We start from the raw sequence: 22,613 nt of genomic DNA, 5'->3' as shown, positions 1-22,613 counted from the left end.
GTCAAGATAACAAGAAACATACAAGTCCACGTTGCAGTGCACACGGAGAGGCGGCGGCTTCATGAAGCTGGCCTGCATCACCAGACGCCCTCCACCAAGCCTTTCCTCACGCAGAGAAACAGGGAGGAGTAATAAATTACCTGGCGCCATAGTTATTCCTATTCTTATTACTTCTATATCATAGTACTTCAAAAAAAGTCAGGACATATATTTCTGTAAGCGTGAAGTAAACACGGTACTTCCTCCTCGCCCAACAACCAAGAGTAGGCTAGGCTAGACTCCGTAATTATTGTCTTATAAATCGCCCGCGTTCAAATCCTCTCTCTCTATTACACACACACACACACACACACACACACACACACACACACACACACACACACAAGAGCGATACAATATATGAAGTTTATTTATGAACGCTAGGCATAAGTTATAATATATTTAAATGAAAAGCTTAATATATTGGTCCTCAGACAAAACAGGAGGGACTGCGATACCAAGGAGGAGCCAAACTTGCCTCTGCCGGCTGAAATACGACATTCGTCACTTAACATAATATTGGTTGGTGGTTGAATATTAGTAGCTTAGGAAAACAGACCGTAATATTACTCTCCCCACTGCTGAGGTGATCAAGTCCGAACTCACGTCCATCAAAACTATAAGCTACAATTAAATCGCACAAGGAGCTGCCTAGTACAGGCCTACCAGCCTCTTGTAGACTCCTGCGTTCTTATGTTCTTATGTTCTTAACTGTTTCCCGACATATGCACATATACACATCAACAAAGAAATTGTAAGAGAAGACCCATTCTTCCCCAGGCAAACGCAACGCACCACAGAACTCGCTCATCCCTATACAGTGACTGAAAAAAATGACGGTTAACCCTTACCGTAACCGTCTTGAGCGCCAAGAGACTTTCATAGTGACATGAACTGTTTAACAGTTAACATTCTCTGTACGTACGTTGCACCATCTTTATAATTATACTACCAAATTTGACACACCAACTATAGGGGTATCATAATAAATCAGCTGCCTTATATTTTATTTTCTCTGATGTTGTGGGGGGGGGGGGGGGGGTCTAGAAAAAGTAGTAATAGTTTTATAAATATATACGTACTACAGTTGAGTTCTGAAAATATTCAAATTCCTGGAAATTTAGTGATCGAGACATGTCACATTATGTATTAGTAGGCTAGGCCAGTTTTTGCATCAATGTAAGAGAATGGTACGGCATTCCTTGCTGTTTCAGTCACCGATATTTTGGTAGGGATACAAGAAGGAAATATGAAACACACATATTGTATAGTATGGACGAAATACAGCATCTGTGACAGTTCAACTTCAGCATTTTTTTGCTGTTCTCTTGGTTAATTTTCCAGATTTGGTGCATAAATGTTCCAGCCTATTACAAAACTTTCATTCTGTACTAGTTTCATATTCTGCTGCATTGAAAATCACGTAATAGCAGGGGCTTTCCCATGCTTTCGCCATGGCTTTGGGCACCAGTGCCCACGAGAGGCGGGCGTGACGTATCGTTCCCTGTGACGTCAAAACAATGACGTCGGAGCGCAATATCCTTTCTCTCTCTGATCCTTGATTCTAACTGCCGCCCCCATAAAGCTTCTATTCAATAAAGAAACGTGGCCCTATACCAGACCCACTCACTCCGTGAACCTCCTATGCAACACGCAACGTGGACTCTCTCCCATAACTACCAAACCTACAAGGGTTGAGGCCATGGTATACTGGTTGATGGTTGAAATAGACTTCAGCGAACAGCTCCCCCATTTCCTGGGTGTACTTAACCCTGACCTCCCCTTCGAAAACCATACATCTGGTTCATGGTCGGCATAGGAGAATCCCCGTTCAAAGGAGACCCAGTCTAATATGGGATTCTTTTCTCAATCTGGACTGCTAGATGGTGTGACAAAAGTCACCGGCTACCGAGGGTATATATATATATATATATATATATATATATATATATATATATATATATATATATATATATATATATATATATATATATATATATATATATATATATACTATTTTTATTAGTACTTACTCATAAAAGGAAGTATGTATTATATTAAAGTATAGGATATTATATAATTAAGGATTATAATTCTATAAATAATGATAAAGGGTTGGTTGCCCAAATGGCAAATCTTGAAATTATCTATTAGGGTTAATGGCTTCTCTCTCTCTCTCTCTCTCTCTCTCTCTCTCTCTCTCTCTCTCTCTCTCTCTCCCATGGCGTGAACCGTCACTTGTTCCTCCCTCCCCCCTCACACACACACACACACACACACACACACACACACACACACACACACACACACACACACACAGAGCAAAAAAACAAAACAATTCACAACAACGTTCAACTACACGTGAGAGCACCAAACCAGCCAGCTAGAAAGAGAGAGAGAGAGAGAGAGAGAGAGAGAGAGAGAGATAATCTTTTGAATTTCAGATTTCATTTAGTACTTACTCATAAAAGGAAGCACGTATTATATTAGAGTATAGGATATTATATGATTAATGATTATAATTCTATAAATAATGAAAAAGGGTTAGTTGCCTACATGGCAAATCTTGAAAATATCTATTAGGGTTAATGTTTCTTCTCTCTCTCTCTCTCTCTCTCTCTCTCTCTCTCTCTCTCTCTCTCTCTCTCTCTCTCTCTCTCTCTCTCTCTGTCCCCCCCGTCGAAGGGGAGTCACCTTGTCGTGGTGACGGGGCTTGAAGCGAGGTCGGCGGCACCACCTACCGTGGTGGCTTTCCCACCTCGATAGGGCTCGATGTCCGTTGGCCTCGTGGACCAAGTGCTCCCCCCTCATCACCGGTAGAGGAGGCCTACTGGTGATGTTGCCTTCGCTCGCCCTGCCCTTTTACCACCCAGGGCAGGGCTACTGTCTCCCCACGTGTTTGCCGTGCGTGGCGTCCCGTATAAACCCCGTGCCCTCTCATCTGGGGGTCGAGTCCACCGCGGGGCAGGGTGTAGCTCCCCTCGGTGGGCAACACGCTCCTTTGGTGGGAGGGTTGTGGTAAGACGGGCGGTTCAGTGTGGCCCCACTGGATCAATCGGCTGGTCATGCGATGGCTAGGCTCAAGTGGTCATTGCCGGGTGGGCGGTCGCAACGGTCCCGCGGCCGCCGTTATACACCTGTGTTGTAACCCGCAATCCCGGGTCACACAGGGGCGACGACACACTGTTTGTATTAGTGACACTTGACTTAAAATTCTAGTACTTTAGGAGTATTTAAAGGAGTTCGTAAATGGGGTGATGAAACGGTGTCGCCTTTCTTATATGTATTTTATTCTACCTTAATACTACTTAATATTACAGAGGGTAAAAATATTGTTTAAACCAGCGACTGGCTTACTAGACTCAATGAGTCTTCAGGTTTTCTTTCACTATTGGTTACTGACGTTAACACTGGTATAATATTGAGTAAAAACTCACACAATAAAGTATCATAGAAATATAATCCTAAGTAAAACTAAGATAATAGAACACAATAGATATGTTAGATACGCTTTCCTCTATGGTACCACATTACTCCATACTCACAGTAGCAACGATGAATGTTCTACCCATGTTGTCTAGGGAAGGACAACTGAGTGTCCAGCAACGAACAGAGTGCTGGTTGATCTGAGGTCAAGCCTGGAGAAATGCTTCTTATATAGGCAGACATCGCGAGGGTAATACGTCAGGCGTGTGAGTCATACATCAAACTCACACCGAGCTCATACAATAATCTACCTAACCGACATGCTTAATTCACGCGGTGACGCAGCTTTGTTTTCATAACATTTTGTTCCGCGGCTGATCGTGTTTTGGCCGCGGTGATTGTGTTTTGGCTTAGAGAGATAAGCGGGTGCGTTAATGGGCAATTACAATTGTGTATAGGTTCGTAAATGAACAGTGGGGACAATCATGTGTTGGAGTCCGTGTTGTGTTTTAGCGGTCGATACCGCTGTTGTCATCGGAAAATATTGCCGGTGAAGATGATGATGACACGAGTGGTGTCGCGGCTCGCGGGGCACCACACCTGGCAGTAGATGCGTATACTTCCCCATTACCCCTAGGGCTGTTGGGTGCGGTCTGGCCCCAACATTCAGCCTCCCCTTGTTGGGCTCCGTGGTGGGTGGGGGTGTGTGGGAGTGAAACTCCTCCCCTGTGTATGGGTAAGTTTCCCTTGCCTCGGCCTGCCTCTCTCCCTGACGTCCGCCTGTCCCCGATTACCCCTACACGGTCCTCTCGTCGCCACCTTGGAGCCTTTCACCGTTCCTGGTGGTGCCGCTGGAAAGTCCCTACCTCCTAGAGGGGCTGACCAAAACAAGTCCGTGCGACACAGAAGACCACGTGTGTCTGACAAGGCTGCCTCCCTTTCCGGGGGTAACTCTGACGTGCGTCCCTCTTCCAAGCTGGACGCACTTCAGATGGTGAATATCGATCCATCGTTTTCCTACCGTGCCTTGCACTCCTTACTCAAGCCATTTGGCACAGTCCTTCGTATCCGTCTCATTTATGATGGAGACTTAAAGTCAAACAGATGCTATGTGACCTTTGCTTCAAGCGCTGAAGCCCAGTCGGCGTGTGATGCTGTTGCGACTCTGCCTATCGCAGGTGCTGGATTTCAAGCGAAACTTCTCCGCTCTTCCAATATTTCTGACAGTGACATGGACTATGTCCCGAACCTCTTCGAAGACGCTTTGTTAGAGCCAACTCCCAGGGACAGCCAGGTCCCTCCCCCTCGTTGGTTTGTTGCATACTATAGGAATGGGCGTGGCAACTTCATTCATGATGATTCATGGTACCTCGCCAAAGAAATTAGCACGATCCCTGAGGGGAATCTGAAAAAGTATGGGAAGGGAGTGTTAGTCAGGGCTAAAGATATTAATCAAGCTAAAATGCTGCAACATCTACCATGCCCTGCTGACAACATGTTTGAAACGGTCAAAGCACACCATACCTTCAATTATAGTAAAGGCAGTATATATAATCATGACCTCTATGAGTTCTCTGAGGAGGAAATACTTGGGATGTGCCCTAGTTCTGCTCATAAGGTGTCCAAGATGAAGGGTTCAGCTAACATGATACTTCTCACCTTTTTTGGTTCTACCTTCCCTGACCGTGTCAGTATTGGGCCCCCTCCATCTTCGGGTAAAGCCTTTTGTTGATCGCCCTCTACAGTGTTTTTCATGTTGGTCATGGTCATGGTAAGAAATACTGCACTGAGCCTTCTCGGTGTGGTAATTGTTCTGCATTAGGCTCACACTCTACGGCGGAATGTGAGTCAGATGCTTATTGCTTCTATTGCCAGGATGCTCACCAGTTGTCTTCCAGACAATGCCCACGATATCGCCTGGAACAGGATATTTTGCAACTTGCAAATAGTTAGTTTATCAGCCTTGGGTAGTGCGCGCCGTGAACTCCTCTACCGCCAGAAGGCCGGCACTGGAGCAAAGACGTACACTTCATCGCTAGGCACTCGCCCTTCTGCCCAGCCCGCTGCTCAAGTGTCTTTTACGGTTTCCTCCCGGCCCTTTGAAGCTACTGTTATTACGTCCCATAATAGATTTTCCCTTTTGTCCTGCGATTCTGTCGAGTCACCTCCAGGTTCTGATGGGGCTTCTCCGGCCTCGTCCCAGGTGATGCATGTTGATGTACATGCACCTCACATTGCTTCGCCAAAGTCAGCCAGAGGTATGAAGAAGCGACATCGCGGTTCTACAGATTCAGTTGAATCTGTTCCGCCAACTAAGATTACTGTAGGTATACATGATTCTGGGGTCTCTCAGGATAAGCCTATGGAGAAAGATGCGGAAGCTCATATTGAGCCTACTGAGACCCCCTCTGTTCCAGTTTATGTTGCTTCTAGTGGTTTTCCTGATCGGAATATGGAAACTGAGGAATCCCTTGGAGATAGTGTTGGAAATCCTCCCCGCGAGCATGTATCTTCGGGGAGTGGTGTGCGGTCTGGCTCTAGTAGTGTGGCGTCCGGAGGGGGCGCAGGTTCCATTGTTGGGAGAAAGCTCGAGGTCCCTCGACCCGGCTTCTCTCGGGTCCCAGTCTCCTCTTCTCGTCGTATTACTGTACCGAATCAGGTGGGTAAAAGGCAGTCTCTTTCAGGGGCTCGCCTGGAGCGCACTCGAAAATAGACATCTTCCTACTCCTCCAGTGGAATTGTAGAGGCCTACGAGCCTCGTGGGAGGAACTCCGAGCATTGATATCTCGGCTCTCTCCTGCTTGCTTTTGTTTACAGGAGACAATGCCCGGAGACTACACTCACTCTAGTCCTCCTGGGTATCGTGCCGTTTACAGTACCCCCAATCCTGGACAGGGCCACCATGGTGGCACCGCCATATTCGTTCGCTGTGATATCCCTTTCCCATTACAGCTTCACTCAACGTTGCAGTCTGTTGCTGTTAAGGTTTATTTGGGCAAATTTTCTACATTATGTAGCCTTTATCTCCCTCCTGGTGTTCCCGTTGACTGACACGATCTTGGCGACCTGGTGCAGGAACTTTCCTCGCCTTTACTTTTATTAAGGGATTTAACGGTCGCCATCCGTTGTGGGATGATGGTGCTACCAACCCACGCGGACTTTTAGTTGCTTCTTTTATTGAGGATCAGGGATTAGAAAATTTAAACTCTGGGGAGGTGACACATTATCATAGCCAGACTGGTACTTTTACCTCTATAGATCTTTCACTTTGCACTTTTAATTCTCTTCCTGATTTTCGTTGGCGGGTCTTACCGGACGCATTGATTCTGTACCACAGTCACGCCTTTCTCGCTGGCGTCTAGATAAAGCAGACTGGCAGCGATTTACGGAACTTAGCTCATCTCTTCGTTCGTTGGCTGACTTTGGAACTTCTGACGAGGCTGCATCCTATTTCACTGATGCCCTACATTCTGCAGCCCTTCAATCCGTCCCCAAGACGTCTGGCCAGTTCCCTAAACGTCCTGTTCCCTGGTGGAACGCCGCTTGCATTACTACTGTTCAAGAGAAGCGTGCTGCATTCTCTCAACTTCGTCGTCACCGTGGGGACCCCCAGTGTTTGGATGCTTTTCGGCGAGCGCGTGCTCGAGCACGACGCACTTTCAAGGAGGCTCAACGAATTTCTTGGAAGGCTTATCTCTCTTCCATCACTACCAGAACTACACTCACAGAAGTCTTAACAGAGTTCGTAAGATCTCTGGGAAGTTTCCTCCCCCTCCCCCTCCAGTGTTATCGCATGCAGGGGAAACGGTGGCGGACCCTAAGACTGTTGCTGACCTATTCGCCAAGCACTTCCATAAATACGTCGGTACACGACTCTACGGGGAAGTCTCCCTACTACATCTTATATGGGGTGGAGAAACGTCTTCCGTACGACTTCCTAACAATCCCACAACAACCTCTCTACAACATTGATAGATACGCACAACAGCAGATGCATATGTTTTCCAAGATACACTCAGAAGTTAGGTGTACGTTAAGAGCTACGAAGGTTGAAATGATGTCAAAACAACACAAACAGGCCGTAAAGTTTAATTTCAAAGAGGGTTACACAGTCATGATTAAGCTAGCGTTATGGTGTTCGAAACTGGGGGCTAAATTTGTGCGTCCTTACCGAGTTGTTCGGAATGTCAGGGAAATCGGTTCGAGGTTCTCGAGTCGAATAGTGGAGTCAGTCTAGAAGTTCACAGTGATCGTCTGAAAGTAATTCCTCACCTTTGGACCTTGATATTGGTACTTCCCCCTCAGAGTCAAATGTTCAACAAGATAATCCCAACACCCATAGCTATAACTTGAGACCACGGGTTTAAATACTTCATTCCCACCACTTTCAGATCATGATGTTGCGTTTTCTGACCATCTTGTTGTCCCTCGGCTCCCTGCTTGCAACAACACCCATCCACCTGAAGCCTGGTGCCCTCACGGCACACATAGGAGAGGTCCTCCTCATAGAAGATGTGCTCCTCGTAAAATATCCATATACTTCCTTGACCAACACCACGGACACAATCAGGATAGTCTCAGAAAAACTACTCGGCATGGCAGACGCCATACGGGCTACCAAGATTAAGGAATCAAAGACACCTTCTAGTACCAACTCTCTGACTCTTTTTCAACTACTGGAGGATAGGATTCTGTTCTTACGGGGAAAAGTTGATGAGGTAAACATGGATTATAGTTTTCACTCAGTTCACTCTCGGGTAAAGAGGGGGTTGCTCAACATCGTGGGGTCCGCCTCAAAGTTCCTTTTCGGTACGGCTACCGACGAGGACGTTCACGATTTGCGGGACCACTACGCTCATGTACTTTCCTTTGCTGCTCGAAATCGCAGGGTGATCAACGCCAATTGTAGAAAACTTGCGCAATTGCATACTAACATTGAGGAACTGCAAGAGCAGACAAATAAGATGGTAGAGGTTATCAACATAGTTGTCAAACAGATCGACCAGGTGAATCAGTTTCTCCAACTAGATCAGGCCTTGCATGTATTGGAAAACGTCATTAACTCCGTCGCAACGACAAATCAGCAGGTTATTAGCAACATGGTTGACGCAGCGCACGGTAGAGTCACACCTGCCTTGTTCCCTCTACACGATTTGAGAACGACTGTCCAGATCGGGTATCAAAATTATAGCCTGACGCCTTTATTCACCCCGGACATGAGTCAATATTTTTACCCCTTGATTGAGTCCAGCCTCACCCCTGATGCCATAATCATTCATGTTCCATTTCAGACGGCGGACGTGTTTGAGGCACACGAAATTGTCCCGTTCCCTTTTTCGGCAAAGGACAGTGTGTTGGCCCTGGACACGTCCCCGTCTCTTGTTCTAATCGCGAAGGATTTCGCTCTGTATTCAACGGGTAGCTACTCACTCTTGCAGTATTGCAAGGAGACGGTCTTCGGGCGATTCTATTGCTCTGCGTCTCTCTTTGCCTTCCTTCCAGTTCGGGGAGGGGTTTGCGAGATCGCCCTCACCCGCGTGAACGCGTCTGACGCTCTTTCCCTGTGCCCCTACAAGCAGCTAACACCAACGCCTGTTTTCCATAAGAACTTTCAGGGTCTGCATTATTTTTATTTCCCGGAGGGTACCACTTATCAACGGGTTACTGGTCACTATGCCATAGCGGAAGCATGCTATATCCGCTCCGCTAACATAACAACGTACCCGTCCCGGATTCGTCTGGTTTTCACGGCCAATATTTCCCATCGAGTGTTTCCTCTACGGTCTCTCGATGACATTCATTTCTCCAGCATCTCGTATGTGACTAATTCCCTTAATTCATTGTCTTTCGCGAACAAAACAGAGTTTGCGGAAACCCTGGAGGAAACGCTGCCTGATTATTTGCATCTCCCCTACCTGTACCCTGGATTTTTTGTACCAATGTTTCTGATGTTCGTCAGTCTCGTCGTCATGTGCTACCTTATTAGGAGAAACTCTGTCCTGCACGATTATTTGGTTGTGCAGACACGGCGACTGGATGCAGGGCGGCCACTGGCAAGGTAGTTTTTCCTTTTCTCAGACAAGTCAGGGGACAGAAACCTGGCTGCTCCTATACTTAACATTGTACTGTGTTTCACTACTGTATTTTTTTTTTAGGAGCTAGATCAACGTTTCATTGTCTGTAACTATGCCAGTTGATAGTTTCTTATACATGTGTCCTTATATTTATCTTTTGAGAGGTTTCTTATGTTTCATGTCACACACGTTGTGGTTTCCCTCTCCCTATTTATATATTAAAATTCCACATCTGTTCTTACATAGCCAGTGTTTTAATATAATTGTATCATAGGCAGTCTGCTTGACAAACTCCCGCTATGTATGTTCATGGTACCTAGACTGCTATTTCGATTTTTGTATATCGCGAGGTCGCGATCACTGGTAGGTGACCGAGCAGTGTTATAGTAGGATATCAATGTATTATTATTATTTAATATCACCACGAATTAGGCATACAATTGTCAATGGAAAAACCCCACGACAGATAGATCACGCCACCTTATAGGAATGTCGTCCGTCAGTGTTTACCGTCTCAGTTTTGTATACTTAGCACTCCGATGGTGCGTGGAGGTCACCTTGACCAATTGTAACCATTATTTTCCAACCTGTAACTCGCGACTCCTTCACGAGAGTCCGACTGACACACAACGACAGTCGCTCTCGCTCCGTCGCTTCTTGTACATAAAGGCTACGAATATAATTCGCCTTAAGGAAGCTGAAGTCTTAATCAACACCCTTTAAACGCCCCCCGACAAGCCCGTTACAACAGCGGGCTGGCACAGGCGCTGGAGCAACGATATGGGACCAAGCACCAGAACGAGCTCTTCAGGGTTAGGTTCAGAACCCGCAACAGGAGGCGCGGCGAGTCTCTTCAGGAACTCGCTCAGGACCTTGAGAGCATGGCGCACAAGACATACCCAGGTGCCACCCCTGACCTGCTGACGGTTTTGCTGCGTGATCAATTCATCGATGCCCTGGACAGCCCTCAGCTGAAGATACAAGTGAACCAAGCTAAGCCAACATCAATGCAGGAAGCTCTGGCACGTGCCATGGTGTTTGAGTCCTTTGTTAGGTCTAGCTTGTCGAGCTTCAGGGACGACTCGACTTCTGGCTTTAGGGCACGAAAGGGCGCTGTCAGCGACACAGACAGGTTCCAAGGAACGTGCTGGTACTGCGAGAAGGTTGGGCACAAGGAGAACGAATGCTATAAGAGGAAGAAGGAATATGAAGGTGGCGCTAAGAAGCAGCCCAGGGAAGGACCCAAGTGCTGGACCTGTGGAGAAAAGGGGCACTGGAAGAATGAGTGTCGGAAAAATGTGCCCCCAACGAGGGACCACCACTCCGGAAACTAAGGAGGACTGGTTCACGGGGGCAACGACCAGTCTGTCCTGTACATGCCCCGAAGATATCAATGTGCAGGAAAACCACCATGACGGGCTGCCAAGTGGAACAGACAGCGGAAGTGCCATGGGAAGACTTGGGAAAACTGCAACGGGAGGACCGAGATCTGAGACCAATTATGGAGTGGCTGAGTCAGTCGTCAACGCGACCTGGGTGGGAAGTAATCTCGAGAAAAAGCCCTACCACCAAGAATTACTGGACTCAGTGGGACACTCTTCGGATGGACAACGGGGTGTTGCAGCGACGCTGGGTCTCTCATGATGGTCTTGACCACTACTGGTCCACGGTGCTACCTATGAAGTCCCGGGAAGGCGTCTTGAAAGAAATGCACGACAGCATCACCAGCGGACACGTTGGGGTAAAGAAGACACTGACTCGCCTCCGGCAAAGGTTCTACGGGGTTGGCATGAGGAAGGACGCGGAAGAATGGTGTCACGCGTGTGAGGTGTGCTGTGCAAAGAAGGGCCCCAAGAAGCGTCACCGTGCCCCATTGCAACTATACCAGGTTGGAGCCCCCATGGAACGGGTGGCAGTGGATATAGCAGGACCCTTGCCTCTGACGACGAACGGAAATAGGTACATCTGCGTCACAATGGATTACTTCACCAAGTGGCCGGAAGCCTACGCCATCCCTGACCAGGAAGCCACTACCATCGCTAAGGTATTGGTGGAGGAGTTCTTCTGTCGCTTCGGTGTGCCTAACGAGCTCCATTCCGACCAGGGAAGGAATTTTGAGTCAACAGTCCTTGCCGAGTGCTGCAAGCTTCTGGGAATCAAGAAGACCAGGACCACCCCTCTGCACCCACAGTCAGATGGAATGGTGGAGAGGTTTAATTGGACGTTGGGCCAGGAGTTGGCCAAGCAGTGCAACAATGATCAGTCTTCACGGGATCAGAAGCTGCCTGCGCTTCTCATGGCCTACAGGTCTGCCGCCCACGAGACTACGGGGTTTTCACCGGCAAAGCTGATGTTTGGACGTGAGCTGCGATTGCCGGTGGACCTACTGACAGGAAGGCCTCCTGGGGAAAGCCTTCCAAGGGACGCCTCCAGTTTTGCCCGTCAACTTGAGGAACGGCTGGAAGAGGTGCACCATCAAGTCCGAGGTGCCTTGAAGTTATCCGGGGAGGCCATGAAGCGCGGTTACAATATGAGGGCAAGCCACGTTGACTTCAAGGAAGGAGACCAAGTCTGGCTTTACAACCCGCAGAGGAAGAAAGGACAGTCTCCGAAGTTACAGAGCCCCTGGGAAGGCCCTTACACTGTGCTAGAACGCCTCTCCACCGTGACTTACCGAATCCGGAGAACGGAAAGGACCAAGCCGAAAGTTGTCCACGTCAACCGCCTATGGAGGTACCACGGTCCGGGAAACTACACCTGGAACAACTACAGACACCCAGCAGCCGACGAAAACGCAAGGGACGTCCAGGACCGAGAGGAGGTCGACGACGACATAGGCCTTCTGGACCTTTCAGCCGAGGGAGATAACCTCCCGGCTTCGGCAGATGTTCCAGGGACACCCCAAGAAGCGGACGACGACGAGGCGCACCAGGAGATAGACGCGCAGGAGACACCGAACAGAAGACAGAGACAACGCAGGCGTCCACAGCGATACGACGATTATTATGTTTTTGATTAATTCTCTTATGTTTGTATATAGTTAAGTGTGTGATCGGGACGATCACAATTAAGAGGGGGGGATAGTGTTGTGCTGGAAGCTTCCCCCGGCGTCCATGGGGCTCTAGAAGGCTCCGGGAAGAGCGAGCAGGGGGGCGGGGATAAAAGCCTCGTCCGCGCCCCGCGGGGCGCGGCCAGGCGCCAGGCGGGAAGTGTTGCCAACTCGCACATACTTTTGCTACATGTTCTTGTATGATCTAAAATATACTGTAACATTCTAGACTGTACTGTTCTGGATGTATATAGGAGAAGAGGGCGAGAGGAGTCCAGTCCCAGTCATAGTAAGCTAGTGGTAAGTGAAGAGTCAGAGTGAAGTGTACTACTAAGGAAGAATATTAAACTACAGAAGCTGTGCAAAGTGTTTACATATCTCCCCCCCACGGAGTCTCCTGACGGCGACACGGAACCCAAGTAATACGTCCGGCATAACAGAATTTTCAAGTAATTAGCACCCTCAGACGTTACAGTTGAACCACATTAACTATCCACTTGCGTAGCGTAGGAATGTCTAAAATTGAAGATATTCCTAGGGACATCTTATGATTGCGTGCTCGTATTTTCAATCAATCAGCACCGCACACATTACAGTTGAACCACATTAAATATACACGTGCTTAGTGTAGGTATGTTGCTCACGTTCAGTCCGGGAGAAAAGGTGCATTTTAGGGTGCTCAGCTCAGTCCGTGCTCCATATCTCGCTCATTCCAGTCCCTGAAAGTCCGATTTTCTTGGTGGGACTGGAATGAACGAGATAGGGAGCACGAATTGAGCTGAGCACCCCAAAATGGTCCTTTTCTCCCGGACTGAAAGTGAGCAACATATGTACACTACGCAAGTGTATAGTTAATGTGGTTCAAGTGTAATGTGTACGGTGCCGATTGATTGAAAATGCGAGCACTCAGTCATGAGATGTCCCTAGGAATTCCTTCAATTTTAGACGTATCTACGCTACGCAAGTCTGCATTGAATATGCTTTTGGTGCTAATTAAAATACGCTACCGCGGTCATGAGATATCCCTTCCCCCTTGCTTCGTCCAGCGCTCGCGAGGCAAAGCGAGCCATTAGGTGCCTGTGCGTTACCCCCGCCGTTTACCCGCCACACGATTCATGACTGAGGGCCTCGTCCAGCGCTCAAGACGCAAAGTTTACCAGCCACACAGCAAATTGTATGTCGTATGAAGGGCCAGTGTCTCCCTGACATGTCCGTTACTCCAGCCGTTTACCCGTCACTCGAGGATTCAGTGACTGCTTCGGCAAGCGCTCAAGAGGCAAAGCGAACCATTATAAGGGCGAGCGACCTACCCCCGCCGTTTACCGCCCCAGGTGCTGGTGCGTTACCCCCGCCGTTTACCCGCCACACGATTCATGACTGAGGGCATCGTCCAGCGCCAGAGAGGCAAAGTTTACCCGCCATACAGCAAAATTGTATGTCGTATGAAGGGCCAGTGTCTCCTTGACTTGTCCGTTACTCCAGCCGTTTACCCGTCACTCGAGCAGTCGGTGACTGCCTCGGCCAGCGCTCAGGAGGCAAAGCGAACTATTAAGGGCGAGCGACCTACCCCCGCCGATTACCCGCTGCCCTCGGCCAGCGCTCGCGAGGTATGAGTCCGTTACGCCCGCCATTTACCCGTCACTCGATCAGTCAGTGACTGCCTCGGCCAGCGTTCAAGAGGCAAAGCGAACCATTAAGGGCGAGCGACCTACCCCCGCCGATTACCCGCTGGCCTCGGCCAGCACTCGTGAGGCCTGAGTCTCTTACTCCCGCCGTTTACCCGTCAGTGACTGCCTCGGCCAGCGCTCAAGAGGCAAAGCGAACCATTAAGGGCGAGCGACCTACCCCCGCCGATTACCCGCTGGCCTCGGCCATCGCTCGCGAGGCCTGAGTCCGTTACTCCCGCCGTTTACCCGTCAGTGACTGCCTCGGCCAACGCTCAAGAGGCAAAGCGAACCATTATTAAGTGCGAGCGAGCTACCCCCGCTGATTACCCGCTTGCCTCGTCCAGCGCTCACGAGGCAAAACGAACCATTATTAAGTGCGAGCGAGCTACCCCCGCTGATTACCCGCCACACGATTCATGACTGAGGGCCTTGTCCAGCGCTCAAGACGCAAAGTTTACCCGCCACACACCAAATTCTATGTCGTATGAAGGGCCAGTGTCTCCTTGACTTGTCCGTTACTTCAGCCGTTGTTAGCCTTTTTGTTAGCTGTTTTTTGTGTTTTTGATTAAGGAGCGAACTGTTATCTCACGTCAGGTCCGGTGCACCGTTGCCTGCTTTCTCCAGTTGATAGAAGTCGGGAGACAACACAATAGGCAGTCGGTGACTGCCTCGGCCAGCGCTCAAGAGGCAAAGCGGGTGCTCGGTGCGCACGGTGGTCCGTCTCCTTCGCGGGAGGCGCTTGCACGCAGGGGGGCGCAGGCCCGGGACTTGCTATTCGACGCCGTCGTGCAAACCTGTTGTTGGCCTCGCTGGCGTTGCTTGGGCTCGTTTGGCGCGCCGCGCGTCAGGCGGGCTTCGGGTGGGGTTTCGGCTCATCCGGGTTCGTCCCGCGGCTTTGCCTTCCGATCCTGCTCTGTCCGGAGTGGCCTAGCACGCGTGCTGTCGGCAAGTACCATGAGCAGACATGTTGGGACCCGAAAGATGGTGAACTATGCCTGGCCAGGATGAAGCCAGAGGAAACTCTGGTGGAGGTCCGTAGCAATTCTGACGTGCAAATCGATTATCAGAGCTGGTTATAGGGGCGAAAGACTAATCGAACCATCTAGTAGCTGGTTCCCTCCGAAGTTTCCCTCAGGATAGCTGGTACTCGCTGAAACGGAGTAGTTTCATCCGGTAAAGCGAATGATTAAGAGGTCTTGGGGACGAAACGTCCTCATCGTATTCTCAAACTTTAAATGGGTGAGATGCCGAGCTTGCTTGAGGGCTGAAGCTTCGGCGACTAGTCTGAGTATCTAGTGGGCCAATTTTGGTAAGCAGAACTGGCGCTGTGGGATGAACCAAACGTCGAGTTAAGGGGCCTAAACGAATGTTCATCTAGACCCCATCGAAAGGCGTTGGTTGCTATAGACAGCAGGACGGTGGCCATGGAAGTTGGAATCCGTTAAGGAGTGTGTAACTGTTGGTGGTAGCGAGTGTTCTAAGTGCCGCAATTTGAGCGGTGACTGCTGCATAACAACTCACCTGCCGAAGCAACTAGCCCCTAAAATGGTATGGCGCTCAAGCATTCTCCCGATACTCGACCGCCGGTGGCACTAAATGCCAAGCTCCCCTCTTCACCGCGGGGAGCACAGGCCTCCAAGCCCCGGCGAGTAGGAGGGTCGCAGGGGTGAGCGCTGAAGGGATCCGGTGCGAGCCGGCCTGGAGCCGCCCCTCGTGCAGATCTTGGTGGTAGTAGCAAATAGTCGAGAGAGAGTTCCCTTGAAGACCGATGTGGAGAAGGGTTCCATGTGAACATCAGTTAGACATGGGTTAGTCGCTCCTAAGCCCAAGGCTAAGGCCTTATCCCACGCTAGAGGCAACGGCCAAGCGAGTTGTCATCCGTTGCGGCCCATCCGTGAGAGATTCTTCTCAGTTGCCGATGGGTATTCGTGGCGAAAGTGATTACGGTACTTATTCCGTAACCAGGCCTGGATGCCAACCGGGGCTAGGTTCCTTCTTGGGCCGGACCTTGGTGCAGGAACCCGGTAACGGGAACCAACTCGCGTCCACGGCGCCGGTCCGGGGAAGAGTTTTATTTATCTGTTTAAGGCGCCGTGACCCTAGAAGCCACTCGCAGAGCGAAAGGGTGTTGGTAACACGGTCTGCCGTAGAGCACCGCCGTTCTTGCGGCGTCCCGCGTACCCGCTGCCGGACGTCGTTCTGCGGCGTCACGGCGCGGAGCGCGTACGCACGCGGCTTCCGTGATGCACCCCAGTTTCGGGCCTGTGCGTACCGATATCCGCAGCCGGTCTCCAAGATAAGAAGCCTCTGGTCGATAGACTAATGTAGGTAAGGGAAGTCGGCAAATTAGATCCGTAACTTCGGGATAAGGATTGGCTCTGAGGATCGGGCCAGTCGGGCCTGTGCGGGAAGCGGGCCTGGGTTCGGGTGCTGGACAAGGCTCAGAGGCTCTAAGCTGCGCGCGGTGATGGGTGATGCCGTCTACCCTGCGGCGCAGTGTCTCGCCTTCCCCGGTGGCGGCGACCCATTCCAAATGCGGCCTCGCGTCGCGCTGTCCTTGTTACCAGCTCGCAGGTGCGGCGGTGCTTGTGTGGTCCGGGTTCGCAAAGGCGGCCGGCGGGCGATCACTGCGTCGTTTGGGCCCTCAAAAGCCCCGGTGCGGCGTCCTCCGGTCGCTCCCGGTCCTACTCCGCCGTCCGCGCTAAAGCCGGCGCGGTGGGGCAGCGCGCGTTGGGGAACCACCGCAGGGTTCGCGCAGCGCCGGTCGCAGACGGGACACGCTTATGCGAGGTGGGGCCAACGGCCTGGCGTGCGGCGGCTCGCATTTCGCGGTGGCGGCTCTGGCCCTTTCGCCAATCGTGCCGAGAGCTCGGACCGGCGTGTCTCCGGCCCTTCCGTGGAACGCGCTAGGCTGCTTGGGCGCGGGGGCTTCGGCTCTCTCTATTGCCGGCTTTCGGCCGGTTAGGTAGCAGCAGCAGTCGTCCCTCGCTCGAAACCCACTTCGGCTGGCACCCAGCGATCAACTCAGAACTGGCACGGACCAGGGGAATCCGACTGTCTAATTAAAACAAAGCATTGCGATGGTCAGAGATAGATGTTGACGCAATGTGATTTCTGGCCAGTGCTCTGAATGTCAAAGTGAAGAGATTCAACCAAGCGCGTGTAAACGGCGGGAGTAACTATGACTCTCCTACGGTCATAGGGTACTAAGGAGAACCTCTCTACGTGGCCCCGCCACTCCCTTCGTCGCCCAGGCTGCGACCCTGTATAACGGCGGAGTGTCTCCTCCGCGCTGGCCCGCCTATGCTCGGCGCCAGCGTGCACCATCTGTTGCTAACAAGACTACGCTAGTGTCCACCTGCCAATCAGCGCAGATGGACTCCGATGGAGATGGACACCCCGATGTCCATGGGTCAACCTGCCCTATATGTGGACGCGTCTTCGCCTCCCTCATCGGGCGCCGCGTCCACGAGCGACACCTACACCCTACTACGTACCCCGCTGCGGAGGCTGAGCGGCTGGCAACTCGCCCAAAGGCAAGGTGGGCCGCTGAAGAGGTGGCCCTGATGGCTACCTTCGAAGCGGCCCACCCGAACACCCGCCTTATAAACCAAGCCGTGCAAGAGGAGGTGCTGCACCACAGGACCCTGGACGCCATCAAAGGGAAGAGGAGGCAAGAAGCCTACAAGGCACAAGTCCGAGCAGCAGTGGGGCTGCTCGAGACTCCACGTGTGCCTCCTCTACAGCACCCCCCGGACGGGGCTGGATACTGGAGACCGGCCCCCGCACAACCCCAACCCAGGACGGACTCCACCACCATCCATGGAGGACCCTGAGGAAGTGGGGGGAGCCCAGGCCGCTCCCTCCCCGGACGCGAACATCACACCTGCTCCGCCCGAGTGCAGCGATGCCACGACCGAGCTGAAGATCACCAGGATAGTTGGGCTGCTCTCTCAACTGCTCGGCGTTGGGGTCCCAAGAACACCAGAGGACCTCCAGCACAAACTGTGACAATGGGCGCCGTTGGGACCGGCCAGTCGGAGGCGGACTGGTCGGCCAAGACCGTCGCTACCGCCTGGGCGGCCTGTCCTTACCACCCGGACGCGACGGTGCCGGGAGTATGCACGGTTCCAAGAGGCCTACAAGAAGAACCGAGGCCGGGCCATAACTGACATCTTAACCTGCCGCAGCCCCGGGAGCGGTATTGGAGACCTTCCTCCCGGAACAGTCCAGTTCTGGCGGGAGGTTTTCGAACGTCCTAGCCCGGCTCTGCCGGGCAGCTAATTCCGGTGATGATGATGGCCCCGGTGAAACCGGAGGAAGTGATGGCGGCTTTCGCCGCCACAAAGGCTGACACGGCAGCCGGGCCTGACGGAAGGACGCTGTCCGACCTGAAGGCCCTAAGCACTGATCAGCTTTTGTGGCTGATGGACTCAGCCATCATGCTGGGCTCCGTCCCCGAGAATTGGGTTCATGGCCGAACCGTGCTGCTCCCGAAGGTGGACGCACCTCGGACAGCCTCTGATTACAGGCCGCTGACGATAGCACCTATCCTGACGAGGACGTTCCATAGGGTGCTGTCGCAGCGGCTTGCTACACACGCTCCCCTACCGCTGGGTCAAAAGGGATTCAAGCGGAAAGAGGGCTGCGCCGCCAACTTGCTGTTGGTGAGACGTGCCTTCGAAGCGGCTAAGAGCACCCCCCGCTCCCTGTACATGGCCTTCATTGATTTCAAGAAGGCCTTTGACTCAGTGGGCCACCCCGCCATAATTAATGCCACTAGGCGGTGGGGTTTAGGGGAGCGATTTGCCAATTACATCGGCAATGTTTATGCCAAGGCATCCACGAACCTGGATGAGAACACCAGAGTGGAACTTGGAAGAGGTGTCATGCAGGGCGACCCATTGTCGCCCTTATTGTTCAACCTTACATTGGACCAGGCCCTGTCCGCCCTGCCCCAGAACGTCGAAGTCCAGCTGGGTGGCCGCCCACGGCTACCTGGCTTTGCTGATGACGTGGTGCTACTGGCCTCCACCAGGATAGGCTTAGAGGCAAGCCTGCGAGCGCTGACATCTGCCACAGCTGCCTTGGGCCTCGAGGTGGGTCCCTCAAAGTGCGCCTCCGTGGGGGTAGTGGCGGATGGAAAGAAGACCTGGTACCAAGACAAAATAAGGCTCCATGCTGGAGGAGAGGAGATACGGTTCTTAGGCCCAGGCGACTTTTATAAGTACCTGGGTTCACGGTTGGGCGCCGCCTGGGCGAGCGGTCCGTCCCACCTGTTGGGCCAGCTCATCGCTAAGCTGGGGCGACTCCAAAGAGCCCCAGCCAAACCCCAGCAAAAGCACTTGGGCCTGGCCAGCGTACTTTTCCCTCAGATGTTGTACCCTCTGCTACACTCAAGGGCAAACAAGGGTGCTTTAAAAGGATGGATGTGGAGATTCGGGAGTTCGTCCGAATCGCCCTCCATCTGCCGCATGATACCCCAAGGGGTACTTTCATGCGACCGGCGTGGATGGCGGGCTCGGAGTAACAGCTCTCGAGTCTCGCAACCCCCGATTAAAGCATGACCTTCTAGCCCTACTCAGGCAGTCCCATGACCCTGCGGTGAGGGCTGTAGCAGAAGGTGCAAGTCCGCTCGACGACGCCTCCACTTCATCTGGGAGGAAGAGAGGAGTCTCTGGTCCGAGAACCTTTATGGTTCCGTTGACGGTCGGGGGCTGCGAGGAGTCACTCAAACACCGGTATCCGCAGCCTTCCTGGACGGATCTGCCCTGATGAAGGGCGGGATTTACTCGAAGGCGATGAGGCTTATAGGAGCCTTGCTGCCTACGAAATCCCGTTCGGGTTGGGGCAGACTGGAGCCCGACGTCGTGTGCGACCTCTGCTTTGGCCGTAGGGTTCATTCCCTTGGACACATATTACAGCAGTGCCCGGCCGTTGCAGGGGCTAGAACCCTACGCCACAATAACATTCTCGATGGCGCCGTCCAGGTCCTCCAGCAGTCTGGGTATCAGGTGCTAAAGGAGCACCCCATCCCAACTCCAGCAGGGTTAAGATACCCAGATATTGTATGCTGGAGGGATGATCGCTCGTGGGTAATTGAAGTGCAGGTTGTCGCAGACAGCGCCGCCACGGACCTGCACGTGGCCCACTAGCGAAAAGTGTCTTATTATAACGTGGCGGCAGTGACGGACAGAGTGAGAGAGTGCTCAGGGTACCCCCCCATAGTCAGCTCGCTCACACTGTCGTGGCGGGGGGTGGTGGCCCCAGCCTCCATGAATATATGGAGTGCGCTGGGGCTAACTAAAGCCACGCTTAAGCTCGCGGTTGTCCGGGCCCTCGAAGGAGTCCGGATATACCAGGCACACAAGAACACAGCAGGGGCACCCGTGGCAAGGGGTGTGCCATGAAAGGGTCGCACCCTGTGCAGAACACTGGAAAGCACTGATAGAGGGATAAGAGACGGAATTAAGGTGATATGTGAAGTGTAAAGATCTGGTCGAGATGAGTTGAGCTATGCAGTGTTGCACAAAGCCAATAATGGCACCGTACCTTCCCCGTGTTCTCCTGCCTCATGTGTGTGTGTGAGTGATGGAGGGGAGTGTGCGTCGGTGGAGGGTTTTGTTATGTTTCTGTTTTACTATTTATGATGATGAATGTAGAGGCTTAAATAAACGGTGAGGCATGGAATGACGTGGGGAGGCTTTAAGAGAAAGGAGGGGGCTACGGCCCCCTCCCTTTTATTAAAATGGTGGTCATATAATAGTCAAATGCCTCGTCATCTAATTAGTGACGCGCATGAATGGATTAACAAGATTCCCACTTTCCCTATCTACTATCTAGCGAACCCACAGGCAGGGGAACGGGCCTGTGCCTAACAGCGGGGAAAGAAGACCCTGTTGAGCTTGACTCTAGTCTGATTTTGTAGAGACATCAGAGGTGTAGCATAAGTGGGAGGTCGTCACATCAGGGGCTTGCTCCGTGCGGCCGACAATGAAATACCACTACTCTGATCGTTTCTTTACTTACTCGGTGAGACGGAATCGGAGCTTCCCCACGTTGGATTGCCTCCTGTTTCTAGCCTAAAGCGGCGGAAGGGAGGGCGCGCTTGGTTTCGGCCTTGCGTTAGCCTGACCGGGCGTTCGCGCCCGCCGCGATCCGCTCCGAGGACATTATCAGGTGGGGAGTTTGACTGGGGCGGTACATCTGTCAAACGATAACGCAGGTGTCCTAAGGCCAGCTCAGCGTGGACAGAAACCTCGCGTAGAGCAAAAGGGCAAATGCTGGTTTGATCCCGATTTTCAGTACGAATACGGACTGCGAAAGCAGGGCCTATCGATCCTTTTGACTTTATGAGTTTTAAGCAAGAGGTGTCAGAAAAGTTACCACAGGGATAACTGGCTTGTGGCGGCCAGGCGTTCATAGCGACGTCGCTTTTTGATCCTTCGATGTCGGCTCTTCCTATCATTGTGAAGCAGAATTCACCAAGCGTTGCATTGTTCACCCATAAAAAGGGAACGTGAGCTGGGTTTAGACCGTAACTCAGACGGGTTAGTTATTGTCGATTTTGAGTGGTGGGATTCCTTAAGTAACACGAGTTTCTCACACGAGGTAGCGACCCCTAAGAGTGTTCTCATCTCACCCGGGCTTGTTAGTTCTCGGACTGGAGGTGAGGCTTTTTCGATGCTACTTAAGCCCACGTTAAAAAAAAAAAAAAATTGTCATGTGAGTCCCAAGTGAGAAACGGTCTCACTTTTGGAAGATAAGTCTGTCGCGGGACGGAGCAAAGGGTCCTAATGTCGTTACAGCCATAACCGCTGGATCTAATGGAACCGTGCATAGTGGCAACACCTTGTCTCTTAAAAAATATTAACACTGCCTTTTCTCGTCAATATAACCTTAGTATACAGCGTCATTTTACATTACTTCTGTAATTATCTACATTACTTTTGATTTAATTATCTAAAATAATTTTTTCGACTTTTAAGGAAAAAAAGTGTTTTTTGCGTGGTCTAAAGTTTTGAATCATCTAAAAACGATTTCATTGACGTATCCTATTTATTTCTGATTTGTATTGATTTTGGAGAAAAAAAAAATAGAGTGAAGTTACTTCGACACTGCCACATGTGTTTCTTTTTCGAATTTCGCCCTGATTCTCAGATACTTTGAAGATGACATTTATATTAATACAAATTACAACACTGTACACCGTTTTTTTTTATGAAAAGTTATTGTAACCCGAAAAACTAGATCGTTTGTGTTATCCGTTGTATTGTTTCGACCTATTCCATTTTAGCAGCAGAAGGTATTGCTTTTTTTTTTGTACAAGTACACTTAATTTAGCTTCTCTGGGCCAAT

Source organism: Eriocheir sinensis, unplaced genomic scaffold (assembly GCF_024679095.1).
Source record: "Eriocheir sinensis breed Jianghai 21 unplaced genomic scaffold, ASM2467909v1 Scaffold37, whole genome shotgun sequence".
Lineage (NCBI taxonomy): Eukaryota > Metazoa > Arthropoda > Malacostraca > Decapoda > Varunidae > Eriocheir > Eriocheir sinensis.
This window is presented reverse-complemented; position numbering follows the sequence as displayed.